This window comes from Lepidochelys olivacea, assembly GCF_965140295.1.
Source record: "Lepidochelys olivacea isolate rLepOli2 genome assembly, chromosome: 1".
NCBI lineage: Eukaryota > Metazoa > Chordata > Testudines > Cheloniidae > Lepidochelys > Lepidochelys olivacea.
In genome coordinates this window covers 290740358-290756196 of record NC_140411.1, presented here as the reverse complement: position 1 = coordinate 290756196, position 15839 = coordinate 290740358, and the positions used below count along the sequence as shown (strand labels likewise).

At 40.9% G+C, this 15839-nt stretch overlaps 1 protein-coding gene across 3 annotated transcripts in view; it reads left to right on the top strand.

Annotated features, from left to right (window-relative positions):
- Nucleotides 1-15839, top strand: part of HMGA2 (high mobility group AT-hook 2) — a 158919-nt gene that overhangs the window by 28713 nt on the left and 114367 nt on the right. The gene's annotated exons all lie outside the window — the stretch shown is intronic.

The window sequence follows — 15839 nt, the reverse complement described above, 5'->3', positions numbered from 1 at the left end:
CAAGTGGCAGAAAATAGGCATTTAGAATGAACACACTCTCTGAATCTTAACTACAGAGCTAATCCTGTAGTATAGCCTATATCGTGTGTAAGCAGAATTAGAGCAGGCAACTGGGAATCAGCATGGCTGGGTTCTTGTCTTGGCTCTCCTTGTAACCAGATGGGAGCCAGATTGTACCCTTCTGTTCTGATATAGTGTTTTCAAAGTAGGGAAGGAGAGTGCAAAGGTGCCCTGTCCCTTATTTTTCACAGCAGTGAGGCACAGTGGCAGTCCCTGTGTTTCCTAGAGTGCAGGAATTGATACCTCAGCAGACTGCCTGAAGTGCAAAGCATCCTAGAGGGGCAGGGAGGAGGTGGTGCCAGAGCATGCCATGCACTGATCTGCATTTATTTATTTGTATTGCCAAGGTAGTTTGGAGCCCCAGTCATGGACACCTCGTTCACCTGAACATCCACCAATGTGATATATGCCATCATGTGCCAGCAATGCCCCTCTGCCATGTACATTGGTCAAACTGGACAGTCTCTACGTAAAAGAATAAATGGACACAAATGAGACGTCAAGAATTTTAACATTCATAAACCAGTCGGAGAACACTTCAATCTCTCTGGTCACTCAATTTCTGACCTAAAAGTGGCTATTCTTCAACAAAAAAACTTCAAAAACAGACTCCAACGAGAGACTGCTGAATTGGAATTAATTTGCAAATTGGATACAATTAACTTAGGCTTGAATAGAGACTGGGAGTGGTTGAGTCATTACACAAAGTAAAACTATTTCCCCTTGTTTATTCTCCCCCCCCCCACCACCACTGTTCCTCAGACGTTCTTGTTAACTGCTGGAAATGGCCCACCTTGATTATCACTACAAAAGGTTTTCTCCCCACTCTCCTGCTGGTAATAGCTCATCTTAAGTGATCACTCTCCTTACAGTGTGCATGATAAACAACCATTTTTTCATGTTCTGTGTGTATATAAATCTCCTCACTGTATTTTCCACTGAATGGATCCGATGAAGTGAGCTGTAGCTCACGAAAACTTATGCTCAAATAAATTGGTTAGTCTGTAAGGTGCCATAAGTACTCCTTTTCTTTTTAGTCATGGACTAGGATCCCCATTGTGCTAGGCACTGTAGAAACAGAAAAAACTATGGTCCCTGCCCCAAAACGTTGGTCTGGCACATCTGGGAAATATGTTGCACCTCTGAGGGTTTTAGTAGCAGACAAGTCCCTCCTGTGTGCTAGGGAACAGTGGGAGGAATTTCCTAAGCTTAATTTCCTTCTCGAAGTCCCTTGGGGAGGTTGCACACTGCTCCTTAAAGGCACAGCTGAGCCCTCCAGAACCTTTTGGCCAATCATTTAACATCTCTGCCTCCATTTTCCCAACTGTTAAATAGGGGATAATAATATCTACCTCACAGGGCTGTTGTACAGTTTAACGTTTGAAATGCACTTCCAGATCCTTGGATGAATGGAGCTATATGTGTGCACAGTATTATTTTTACTATATACTGTATATAGAAAGCAGTGAAAACAAGATAAGCTCTAGCAATAGTGACTGGAAATATAGTGGAGATCTACTGACCTGAAGGTTTAAAAAGGAATGCACTCTCCGGTATAATACTCAAAGAATTAGTGTCCTCTGGACAACAAATTATTATCCCAAATGGAAATAATTTTCCCTACAGACTAAAACCTTTAGCAAACCCCTCAACTGCCCTGTAAAAGTCCCAAGTTATTTTCTACCAAATGCAGTATTTTTCTCCATAAGATGGGGAAGTGGGTTCCTAACAGTAACTGTACCTGGGACCGACTGTGGAGAATCTCCTTTCACAACCCAAGTACTTGGGGTGTGTGTTTGCTCCCATCTGATTGTGGTGACACCCATCAGCCTTTGGAAAAGATATCCCCTTCCACTGCTTCAGCACAAAAATGTGGGTGCCCTGATGGTGTTTTTGCCACAGAGGCTGGCCATACTGTGTGATCTTGATCATTACATCCATATGATGGACAGCTGCAGAGTGTTTAAAGGAACACACACATTTACACACATCATTCTTGCTTATTTCTGTGGATAGTGATAGTTGTCGGAAGTTGCAGGTTTCAGAGTAGCAGCTGTGTTACAAGTATTCCTGTTCTTTTTAGAGTATAGATGTACACTACAGTGAAAGAAGGGGTTTTCCCATCACTGTAAATAAGTAACGCCACCTCCCCGAGCGACAATCACGAGGTCATCAGAAGCATTCTTCCATTGACCTACCCTCACCAAAACCAGGGGTTTAAGTGGACATAGCTGCAGAGTTCAGGGGTGTTGATTTTCCACACCCCTGAGTGCCACACCTATATTGACCTACCTTTTAAATGTAGACCAGGCCACAGCCTACCTCCAGTGTGCCCCATGCTAGGGTGGGGAAATATACTGTGCCATGTCAATGCCTGGTGCAGCATACCTCCTTCAGAGCACCAGCACTGCTGAGTTGGCAGGCATAGTAGGGGGCTGAGTGGGTGATTGGAGCCAAGGCAGTGTCCATTCTCTGCCCTTTCTAGAAGATTCCCACCTACGTGTGAGGGAGGAAATGTAGTGACCGGCAGTGGTTGCTTTCCCTCCCCACAGCTACTTATGACACAGGAGATAAAAGGAGCGCATTACACCCTTTTACTCCTCTGTGCAGCCATACAAGCTGGGCCATGATTTCACCCATAACAGACATTGTTTATTTTATAAATGAAAAAGTGCATCTAGACCATCACTTTTTGGTCAAAGAGGTGCAGTGGCATCTCAGTGCATCCTGAATCATAATGAAAGGCTTTTTATCTACATTTACTATAAACAGAGTCTGGAAATGAAAGGTGTTCTGAAAACAGTTACTGTTAATTTCTTTCTTTCTCAGAAACCAAAGTGTCCAAAGACCTTGAAAGCCCATGTGCTTGTAGCAGTGACATAAGGGTTAGGATTGGCGGGCTAAGACTGCATGGTGATCATTTTAGCTGCCTCTTTTAAGTAACATTAGTTGATAGTGGAAAAATTGTAGTTTTGATATTTAGATCAGAGGGCCAGATCCATCTGATACTTTCTGCTCTGGCAGCATAGAGCAAGTGGAAAGCTGAGGATCTCCAGGTGGCACAGCGCTATTAGCTGGTTCTACAGCTTCTTCCTACTCTGTCATAGAGAGTGTGAGTGGAGCACAGCGCTGCTTTTATTTATGCTAAGAGCTATGTTAGCCTATGGAGTAGGCCAGAATCTGGGAGGCACAGTTGTGGCCCTCACACTCTTTCCTAAGCTGCACAGTTTGTGATGTGTTTCTTGAGAGGTGCAGCACAGAATCGGGCCCATAGTGTGTGATTTTTAAAACACTGTTTACACTGAATTTGGCCCAAACATCACTAACACAAAGTCTGAATTTGGTCTCTCTGGGTGGAAAAATATAAGTACTGGATAATGGTTGAATTGTGAATGAAATTGATACCTTCATGGAGCATTTTCACACTTGAAGAAAATGGAAAGTGAGACTATTATTTCTGCAGATGGAAATATACATGACTAGTAATATTCAGTGTTATCTTTGCTACATTTGAAGATATTTACATTTAAATGTGGGTTTTCTCCCTCAGATATGGTTCTTCTGTTTGGGTCTTCAGTGAAGTCATAATCCTGTGATTGACATCACAATGTGTAATTATAGAAATTATTGTGATCTCACAGCTGTATAACAATCCCAGAAGGATGGGGGATATAGCTGCAAGGAAGGAAGTTGCTGTTTAAACTCAAATATCTTTGGTAATTATCAGAAATAGTTAGATAAAGTATTAATGTACAGTTCCATAGGACTAAATTCATCCCTGCTGTCACACTATTGAACTAAGTGGAGTTACAACAGAGAGGAACTTATCCTTTTGTGTCTGGAAGGGCTGATGGCAAACATGTGAAGGGGAAGTGAATTTATGCTTCAATGTAATATATTGGAAAGTTTACCTTTGTATGAAAGTCTTCCTTTATCTCTGAATTTCCTGGCTCTTTTGGATTTATATTAGGTCCTTAATGTTATTTCAGTGTATTTGTTGGTGTTTGATGTCCTCTATGCTGATTTTATTGGGGAGAAAGAGATACTTAATAATAATAAAAACAAGCTTTCATTGAGGATCGCTCAGTGTTTTCATGAACAGTGCACAGATTCCAAGTGGAAGACCTCCACACAAATGTATTAGAACAGCTATGACATTCATTTCAAGGCAATAAGGTTTAAACAGATATTACTGAGCATTTCAGCATCTGCTTTCCAAAGTTAAATATTATTGCCATTTTTAATTTTTTTTTTTGAATGTACTAAGGTCCAGATCCACAAAGGTATTTGGGCCCCTATCTCCCATTGAAATCAGTGGGAGTTAAGCACCTAATTCCTTTGAGGCTCTTAAAATTAAAGACCTGCAGTACTAATATCTTATAGAAGACTTTCAAATGAAGGATTCTCATTCCTGGCGGGTGTAAACAGGTGGAGTAAATAGTTATATTTCTGCAAGTTGGGCACTCTGGTTTGATTTCCCACTGAAGTCATTTATTTCTGTGTAAAGTGTGCGGAAAACACTACCAGATCAGAATTCTCCCCTCACACTTTAGACCTGCTACCACTACTTTGTATATATGTGAATGATTACACAAAATGGAGACTCGGGCCTCTTAGGGATTAAGTATGTGGAAGGTGTCACTTGCACACTGTTGTAACGCACTAGTTATGAAAATAGGCCTCACCCGCCTCTCACGCCATTTTTTCTCTGGTGCTGTTCCATTGAATTCAATGGGATTATTCCTGATTTAGACTGACAGACCTGTAAGTAGAGTCAGGCCCAGTGTGTATTAGATCTCTTTAGTGATTGGAAATGTGTATGTAGGTTTAGAATAGGACATAATCTGGGACACAGAGGGACTAATTATACTTGGACATACTCCAGTGGCACATGGGTGTAATTAAGTAGATCTGATTCTCAGTTACACAAAAGCCCCTGTGGTGGCATAAAGGAGGTGGCAGTGGGCCTCTGAGAATACCTCTGCTCAATGGGCCTTCTCAGCTGGCATAGAGCTGGCAAAAGGGCTTTGTGACAGCTTTGCTCTTGGGCCCTGGTGTAAGGGATAAATTTGTGGAGGAGGGACTGGCACTGTGCTTTGGCTATTCTCTGGTTTCACCCAGAGCTGGGCAACCTTCTGGCTGCCCTAGAATACAAGTGCAAAGGAAGCATAAAACTTGTGCCAAGTGCAAGAATGGGGTAACTGATAATGAGGCCTGCTGACTTCACTGGAGTTACTCCTGATTTACAGTGATGTAAATGAAAGTGGACTCAGGTTCAGAACCTGTACAGTCTTATTAGTGTGGTGCAGTTATGCCTAGGGGTGACAAGCTGAGGTGAAACTATTCCCATCCTTACATTGTGTATCTTCATGCTCAGGAGCAAGCAAAGTGGGGTACTTCTGGCCTTCCAGATGCTGGTGGCTGCTAGATGATGTTCCTGCAGCAAACTGTGCTATGGGTCTAACAAGGAGTTGTTGGTTCCCCTGCATTTCTTTATCCTCCTGCACCTTCAGGTGCATAGGGCATCCACCAGTTTCTGCCATTTATTTTGGTCTTCTACTGGTCTGTTTAGGCCTCTGAGTGTCATGCTGGTAGATTTGGCTTTGTTCTCTATTGTTCTGCACAGTGTTTTTCTACATCACCCTCTATTTCTCTTTCAAAGTGGTGCCCATATTATCATTTGCTATAGAAATCGTGTTGGTGGCATCCTTAAATCTTGTCCTACATATATCCATTGTTGACTGCTCACCATATTTGATGCTTTAGATCAGTGGTTCCCAAACATTAACAACCTTTGAACCCCGTTCACTAAAATGTCAAGTCTCGCGAACCCCCTCCTAAAACTGACTATTTCCAGGGATTTTCTCCTTTACCTGAGTATAAATTATAAAAGCGGTGCTCTTGGAAATATAAAATTTGTTTTTATGACATGCTTATTACACACTATTTATTATTAATTATCATTTATCATTACAGTATTTTTATTACATTATGAAAATGGCAACACTCTTCCAAGATCTCACTTTCATAGCTTTTATCACTTTGAATAAGCCTGTTATAAGACAGGCTCCTATGTTTGTATGTAAGGAGTATCAGATGTGAAACAGCATGAAGGTATTTAAGAAGCCAACTCAAAGAGTTACTCCTACACAAGCATTCAGGTCTTGAGCAGTCCAGGCAAACAACGCACATTACAAGAAAGCTTAAACATGTTCTTCATAATAATTTTAAAAACAATACTAGCTGCCTGTTTAATTTTAAAACAGCAAAAAATATCCACCTCCCTTTCCATTTCTTATAAAGAGTCTTGAAGTTTAAATCTCCTCAGTGTGATAGATATGCTTCCTTTGATTTGCTTAGCTCTTGGAAGTCCAGGGGCTCCAGGCTGCTGGCCCCGTGCTGGCTAGGGTCCGTAGGGACAGCTCTGTCTGCCATTAGGGATTTTTTTCCTGAGAACCCCCTGTAACATTTTGTGAACCTCCAGGGGTTCATGAACCCCAGTTTGGGAACCACTGCTTTAGATTGATTTGTTCTCCTTAGAATTTCTGATGTTGCAAGAAACTCTTTCCAATGGACTCTGAAGATATTCCACGGCCATTTACTTTGGAATGAGTTGGTCTTTTTATCAATTTCTGTTGTAGATTTCCATGACTCTGCTCCATAAAAGGAGGATAGACATGATACTGGTGTTAAAAATTCATATTTTTGTATCAGGGCTGATTATGCTACTTTTCCAAATCTTTTCAAATGTATTAAAGTTGTTCATTGCTTTTGATATTTGTTGTATGACATCTAGCTTGCGAACACCAACTTTGCACATCTCACTCCCTAGATTGGTAAAATGACTTACTACTTCTAGTATTTTTCGTCCACTCTGATGGTTATTTTTGGGACATTGCTAACCATGTATTTTGTCTTCCCTTGTTGATGTGGTATCTGCCAAAAGCTGGGTCTTCCCTTTCCTTAAGCAATGTGTTGAACTAAGTAGAATAATGTTATCAGCAAAGTCAAGGTCATCCAATTGTGCTTCATTATTGGTCCATAAAATTCCTCAGTTGGCTTCTGTGGTTACTTTCTTCATGACCTAGTCAGTGCCCAGTGAAAACAATAATGGAGATATAATACACGCTTGCCTTACTCCAGCCATTGGTTGATTTCACAGTGTTTGATTTCAAATTCAGCAATATCATAATTCTAATTATTTTTACTAGTATTCCACAGTATCCCATAATTTTCAAAGATTGTCTCCGTGTATGCTATCAAAAGTCTTCTGGAAATCTATGACATTTATCATAAGAGATGGTTGCCTCTCCACGCTTTGTTCTATACTATGTCTGAGAACAACAGTATGGTCAAAAGCCTGCTTGTTCCTCTCTTGGTTGAAGGTCTATTTGTTTGTTGATATGTTCCAGGATGATGTTACATGTGATTTTCCCAGGGACTGAGAGTAATGTGATTCGTCTCCAGACACTGCAGTTTGTAAGGTCACTCTTCTTTAGCAATTTTACTATAAGGCCTCACTTCCACTGTGTTGGGTTCTTTTCTTCATTCCATATTCTATCCAAAAATCTAAGGAAAGTCTTGAGAGCTGTTTTGTCACTTGCTTTAGCATCTGTCCAGTAATGTTATCCTTTCCAGCTGCTTTCCCATTTTTGAGTTTACTGATGGCTTTTCTAACGTCTTCCATGGTAATATCGCCTAAATCAATATCAAGCTCTAATGGTGGGTCTTCATTACATAGTTCTAATAGTTCACTTGGACCTGGTTTATTTTAAACAGCCTGAAAATGTTCTGCCCATCTTTTCCTTTGTTCTTCTCCTATACTAAGAATCTTTCCATTTGCATCTTTAATAGGGCCTCCAGTACTGCTGAAGTTTCCTGTTAGCTGTTAACTGCTGGAAATGGCCCACCTTGATTATCACTACAAAAGGTTTTCTCATTTTTTCATGTTCTGTGTGTATATAAATCTCCTCACTGTATTTTCCACTGAATGCATCCGATGAAGTGAGCTGTAGTTCACAACAGCTTATGCTCGAATAAATTGGTTAGTCTCTAAGGTGCCACAAGTCCTCCTTTTCTTTTTGCGAATACAGACTAACACGGCTGCTACTCTGAAACCTGTTAGCTGTTTGATTGTCTTATACAAGGCTGTAAGGTCACTGCTTTATCTAATATCTTTAGCATCTTGACATTTTCTATCAATATGTGCCCTTTTATCTCTTCTAGCACTCCTTTTTAGCTCTCTATCTAGAGGTCTGTATTTTTTTTTTTTTTTGGTCACTTGTTTGTTCTCTTCACATATCTTGGTATTCAGGAGTGTTTGCTTTAGCCTTCTTTTCTTTCCCATTGCTGCTCAAGTAGCATTGATAATCCATTTTTCCCTTTTGGATTTCACTGTTATTAGAACTGTATTTGCACTTTCTAGACAGCAATCTCAGATGTCTTCCCACAGGTATGAGTGTCTTGGTTTTCTTCAGTTAACTCCATTAGAACACTCAATTTGTTTTTCAGTTCAAGCCGAAAAGCACTTTTAGTGTTTGGATCTTTTAACTGTGCACTGTTGATGTGTGGACTTTTAACTGTCTTAATCGTCTTTAACTTAATCTTCAATTTAGCAATACACAGGTTATGATCACTATCCACACCTGCTTCCCTGTATGTATGTACATCTGCCAGTGAGCTCCAAAACATTCTTGAAATGCAGAGGTGAGCTCTCTGGTTCTTTGTAGTACCATCTGGGAAGTTCCATGTCACTTTCTGGATTTCTTGATGAGGAAATATTGTTACACATATCACTTGATGGTTCATACTGCAAATTTCTACTAATCATTCACCATTTTGGTGCGTGTCCAAACCCCTGCCACACATCCCATAACTTTATCCAACCCATCCTGGTTACGTCCAGCATTTTGTGTTAAAATCACCCATAGTCACTCTGATACCATGTTTTGGGACCTTCATTAACATATCATGTAACAAATCGTAAAATCATTTTCCTCATTTGGCTTTTCGTTGGCTGGTGCATAGCACTGTGTGACTGCTAGTTGAAAGAATCTAGTCTGAAAGCCAACTCTAAAAATTCTTTCATTGACTGATTCCCACTCAGTCAGTGCCTGCTTTGCTTCATTCAACATTAGGATTGCTATGCCAGCTTCATGTCTACCATCCACATTCCGAGAGTAGACTGATGCTCTTATTTGTTTCTCTTAAGTGCATTTGGTTCGAACTAAACTAACACACACTAAAAAGCAAATTCCACAACCCTCTTACCCCTTGTGTAGAGAATCCGATACTCTTTTCCTAAGACAAACAAACAAAGATAAAAGGCAATAAGGCCCAAGTCCACAAAGGTATTTATTCTCCTAACTTTCATTGAAGTCAATGGAAGTTAGGAGCCTAAATACCTTTCTAGATCTGGGCCTTAATGTGTCCTTTTGTTTGTGTTTCAGAGTATAGAGCTGGGGGAAGGGGGCGGGGGGGGGGGAAATGGGACTAAAACAAACCTTTCAAAGGGCCTCACTGCTTGTCCTACAAGAAGCAAGGTGGTTTGCAGGACAGAGTGGTTTGTTAATATCTGCAGCAGCTAAGTAGTGCCTCTGAGTGTTTGGAGGGGAAGCGTTTGGGGGCAGTGCATAAGGTGTGAGGCACAGGCAAGCTACAGAGGTTTTGAGAGCAAAAATATGTGCATCTGGTGGAAACAGGCAGAGAAACACCAAATGCCTTTTATTGCTCTTGTTCTTCTGTTGCCGCTTGCTACCCAGAACCCCCAAATGCATGTGGAGGCAGTCTACACAAATCCTATTCCCGACTCTGTGTGGAATGTGCTTACTAGGAAGACATGGGGGACTGGGAATCAGGACTCCTGGACTTAGTTATTATATTGCATTAATATGAGCACCTTTGTAGAACCCAGATACTCTCATACAAGTTGTTGTTCTCTCATCTACCACAACATTAAGAGGATTTGGTGGCAGATGTTCATGATTCTATCACCTGATGGCACAGAAAAGAGAACCAAACACAGGCTTCAAGTACTCCCACTCATTTGTTCTGGTACCAGGCAGTGAGTTTGATTTATCGAGTTGCCATCTTATGCTTCAGTGTTATACTGTACATATTTTCCTGAGAGTAAAGAACAATAGCCCTGTGCAAGCCACAAAATATTTTGTGCTACGTTTCTACCCCTGGAGGGCAGAAAAGAAGCACAATGATAATCTTAATGGTATTTGAAGGGCCTAGGTCCTGCCATGGCTAGAAGCATTTTGTCAGCTCATTATAAGTACTTTCATAAACTGTTCGAAGCACTCGTTTTGGACCAGCAATCACGAAGGAAAGTGTTCAGTCCCTGATCTAGGAACAGCACTTGCATTACTTTATGGCTTTCAACAGGTTTTGGGGAAATTTTTGCTTCCTTTATTACTAATTAGTTATTTTTATTATTATTATTATTTTATTTATTTATTATTGCTGGGAACATTTGTAGGAAAACAGGATCTAAGTGTTCATCTGCTCAACTTGTTTATTCTCTATGTACAGTATCACTAATCCTCTCTTTGTGACATCACAATCATTTACACAGCAACAGACTGTGATGTTGCAAACAAAGTATTATGACTTCAGGTGCCGAATAAGCAGATGAACTCTTAAGAAATAAGTTTTCAGGTAAATGCCCCTATTAAACAATGCAGTGGAGGGGGAAAAAAAGAAAACATATGAGGTACATTATCAAGAGTTGTCTCAAATAAAATGCTTTTTAAAATTTCCCATGAGGTCATAACATTGTTTTAGCTGAAGGCAATAAAAACAAATTTTACGAATCCCCCAGAAACTAATTTTTGACATCAGTATCTCTTAGAAATGCCTGAAGTTGCCAATTAAAGCTGCCATATGTTTGTCGGAAACAAGTTTCATTCCGACAACTTGAGTGCTGAGTTTCAAGAAAATGCAATTTTAAACATCAAAGTTATATATCATTAAAAAATCACAAGGAAGTCACAATATGCATTCAAGATAACTGTAAGTAGATTTAGAAACTGGTCCTTCATTATAGCAGTAGAGTACCTTGTTATAGTTCTTTGAAAAGTAGCTGGAACTTTTTAGATTAGAAGACAGAACTACATCTTTCCATGTGTTTGGGAAGTGCTTGAGCACATTTTGGACACTAGTACAATCTAAATCATAAATACAAATAACTTTCCAGGAAGTTTGTGTTTCTAGAAAATAAAAACCCATAAGACAATACAGGACTCCCCCCAACCCCTCAAACACATTTTCATAAGAGTTCCTGTTGCTTTTCAATGGTATATTAGCAGATGTATTGTTTTTGGTAAAATAATACATAATCAGGGGAGACTGAATGATTTGAGTAACTACTAATAAGGTATCATCAGTCCTTTACATTCTACAGTATGTCATTGATTTGAATTTGGCTCAGATCAAAGGTGAACAAAAATTGTTACTATCTGAGGCAATCTGAAAGAAATAACTTAGTGGTTTCAGTTCAGTGCCTAGAAGACAGGTGTTCATACCATTAAAAAAACTCCAGTAGTACGATTTGCTGAACTATCCTTGATATTAGAGACTATCACCGATGATGCAACTGCACCATTGCTAGAGGTTCTGTAATTTTTACAATTATATTATGAAAACCTACTTTGAATACTAGTAAAAATGCCTGAGCTTCAACTTGACTATCACCTTACTACAAATGCAGCTATACCATTGCTGGCTGCTATTGTAATATGGGTTACTAAATTCTCCAGTGTGGATGCACCCCCAGAGGCAGTCTCTCCAAGTGAGGCTTAGTGGCAGGGCAGACCTGTGAAGCTTGTTCCATCACTGTGTGTGCTGTACCTATTCTATACAATAAGGCAATACATAACTTAATGGATAAAATATTTCAGTAACTTTCTCCCTTTTGTTAGGGGTGGGCAGGAGGGGAAACCTTAAGGAATTGAAACAATGTAACTGCTTTACATGACAGAAAGAATAAGGATGAACCATGTTGTCTAGTGGTCACAACACTATATTAGGAGGCAGGAGACCTGGGGTCTGTTCCCAGCTCTGCAACCAACCTGTTGTGTAACCTTGGGCATGTCACTTCGCCTCTGTTTCCCCTCTCTCTCTTTGTCTGTCTTGATTAAATACTTATAGAGAAAAGCTCTTCAGGACAGATACGTCGCTCACTACACAGTTCTACTGTGCAAAACACAATGGGGCCTTGATCTTGGATGGAGACTCTAGGCATTACTGTAATACAAATCATAATAAATGAACTACCTGGGATTTGTACCAATTGTAGAGTGTAGTTGGTAAATATGTTTCCATGAAGCAATTGAGTTTTCCTGGGAACAGCTGAGTTGTAACTATGCAGTCCCGTGTATTCTGAAGAGTTATACTTAAGCTACAACATACAGTAAAACCTGCCTTAGAGATCATCTCTGAAGAGAGACTACCTGTCATGAGCGACTACATGCAGAGGCCATGGAACTTTTTCCTCTATAATTTAACTGTGAAAAACCTGAGACGAGCGACCACCTGTCATCTGAGGCCAGTGACCACATTTTCTTACTGCCTTCAGAGCTGGGCGTCTGGACAGTGGTCGCTGTTGGCCAGGTGCCCAGCCCTGAAGGCAGCACACACCAGCAGCAGCAGCACAGAAGTAAGGCTGGCAATACTGTACTGTACCTTTGAAGAGAGGCCATCTCTTACAAGCAACCACTTTTGCGAACTCCCATGAGTGGTTGCTCTTGGCAGGTTTTACATATAATATACCCTCAAAGATTTAATTGATATAAATTCCAATACTCTGATTTACTGCAAGAGAATCAGTGGCCTTGATAAGATTCTCTCCTGGATCCCGGCCTGTGTTTTATAAATGTTCTCAGTCCACATCCAGAATTAATGAGGTTTATTATTCTTTTTAGAAGTTCAGTTGATTGGTTAGTGTGCCTCAACACCGTCAAAAAATTGTGGACATCAAGAGGAGGATAATTCCATAGATGCCCCAAAAAGTGGGTTGCAAGTATGATCCACTTGTAGTTTATGGGAGGAGGGGGTTTCCTGTGGCTGATGATACCACAAAACTTCTGTGCTTTTTGTTCAGTGTGTAGTAAATAGTCACTTCTCAGACTACCACTATAGAACAGTTCTGCCATACTTTGATAGAACCAAATTCTTCGTGTGTGTTTCTGTGTGTGTTGCGAGTAGTTAACTTTCTTAACTGGTGCCACCCTCCACCCCAAATACAGATGACCCATTGGGACCACTCATGTGAACAGGGGCTGCAGCAATGGGCCCAGAGTAACCAAATGGATGATGTGGCTCTTGTTTACCCATGATTAATATATATATATATATATATATTTTACTATTTCTTTCCATAAGATCATTCCCATGTGAGGACAGAAGGCCATGCCCATGGAGACTTAAACAAATAAAAACAAAACAAAAAAATCCAAAGAAAGCCCAACAACCATGCACAACAATATGGCCCCTGGCCAGTGTTTTTTTCTCTGGAGAACCAAGAGGTGGCAAAGTCCAAACCAAGAAACTGAAGATCTGTAAGGGAGTTCAAAACAAACAAATCAACCCCCTCCCTAGGGTTTCTGCCTCCCAGCCAGGCTTGCTGAGGTTCCTGATGTTCTTGAAGATCTGGCAGGCAAGTCCAAACAAACAAACTAAAAGACTTATGATAAATTTCAGAACAAATAAACCAATCTCCCACCAGGCTTTCTTCCTCTCAGGCATTTTTGCAGGGGTTCCAGACATTCTCCAGAGATCTGGCAGGCCAGTCCAAACAAACAAAGTTCTCCCTGTCGCTGGCAGCAGTTCCATCTCCATTCACAGTTCCCAGCATGCTCCATTGGGAAGGCCCATGAATCATAGCAGTCCTGGGACTATACTACGTATGATTCTCTCTCTGGCTGGATAAGAGAAAGGGAAGCCTCTCCCTGCCCACACATCAGGGCTTCAGTTCCAGGCCCTACACAGAGTTAATAGCCTTGGTTCACCTCAAACCATAAACTGCCACCCTGGGACCACTGCCTCTCTCTCAGTGGCTGCCTCCTTTTTTCCCCGAGGTCTGTGTTTACAGAAAATCCCCTGGCAAGGGGTAGCATACTTTGGGAGACTTCCCTTAAAGGGCCAGCATGCCACATTACAGAGCTAATCTGTCTACACTTGCTCTTCATCATCTGTCAAATCTCAGTGTAGGCTTAAATATAATTGTGGTTAATAAATTACTTATTTTGGTTAGTTAATGACAATCTTATTCTGCTCAACAGAGTCTGCGTGCCTAAGATATACCCACCCATCATAAACTATCTTGTGCCCATTCCCTTTTTTTGAGAAAGACAGAGGAAGTGTCCAAATTTCCTTCCCCTTGGCAGAGTTTGGGTAGCATCTCTTTATTTCCTGTAGTTTTAATTATTGTATCTTCTACCCCAATAGTGGCCTGTTAAATGACTTATACACACTGAGTTTTGTAACACAATTCTGTTTGCACCTCTTGAAACAGAAGAAAGAAGTCTCACAAATGGTATTTAAGTAATAAAAATTGAAGCACGGGGCATTTCCTGGGCAGTAGGACTTGCTAGGAGGCGTCATTGGCTTTCAACTGATCTTCCCAGCTGGTCACCCATCCTGAGGAAATGACCTGTGCTGATGTTGCTTTATGAACTGAAGACGGAAAATAGGCATGCTATTTATGAGTGATGCTATTTCAGTTGTATTATGTGAAGGCCATTTACAGAGAATCAGTGCCCTGTACACTTGTCAGGTAGATTGCCTGAATTATCTTTTAGCTTTAAGCTCTTGTAGAAACAATACCTACACGGTTTGAACATTTGGCTTACTTTCGCAATTCAAGCACTGATCTGGTTTCTAAGGGTATGTCTACACTGTAGCTGAGAGTACGTGTCCTCGCTTGGGAGAGTGCTTCTCAGTTTGGGTAGACGGACACGCTATAGCACACTCAAAATAGCAGTGTGGACATTGCAGCACAGGGGACAGAATGGGTTAGCCATCTGAGTACAAGCCTGCCCACCCGCCAGGTCTGTACTTCGGTGGCTACCTCATGTCACAACGTCCACACTGCAATCTTTAGCATGCTAGCTAAAGCAGCCCTAGCATATCTGTCTTCCAGGGTTGGGAGGCGTGCTCCCAGCTACTGTGTAGACATACTTTGAAGGTATTAGGCAGTAAAGCTGCTTGAAAACGTAGATTAGGTTGTATGGGGATAAATGGAAGTGGCATATTCAATTTTGAGAGCTGGTATGAAGTCCTAGAGTCTATGAAACAAGGAAATGAGAGTACAGTTATTAGGGTCCCCTCTTTCCACTGTATCACTCTTCTTCCCTGTGCCCAGTCCAATGGGATGTGGCCGCCTCCTTGCTTCTTTAGTTTTGCCTCATTAGTATCCCAGCCTGAGAGAACTTTGTTCCCAGAAACATTTACCCTAGTGGCCAGCGTAGCCTTCATCAGGAGCCCTGGGCAAGCAATAAACCGAGCAAATTATTCAGCATGGGGGGAACCTTCTAAAATAATAGTGATAGGTTTGGTCTGCAATCCAGTTTGGATATGCAAAATAACTAAAACAAAGAAGAGGAAGAAACCACCTGGTATTTATCAGGCAATCTATACCCATCAGTAGATGAATAAATAGGGAAATATTTGGTACATTTTTTGGCACATGCTCTGCCTGTGAGACACCCTAGAATCTGGTTGAGACATATTGAAAAGTCAGTCACCTTTGAGCACATAGAGGTATTTTTTAGGCA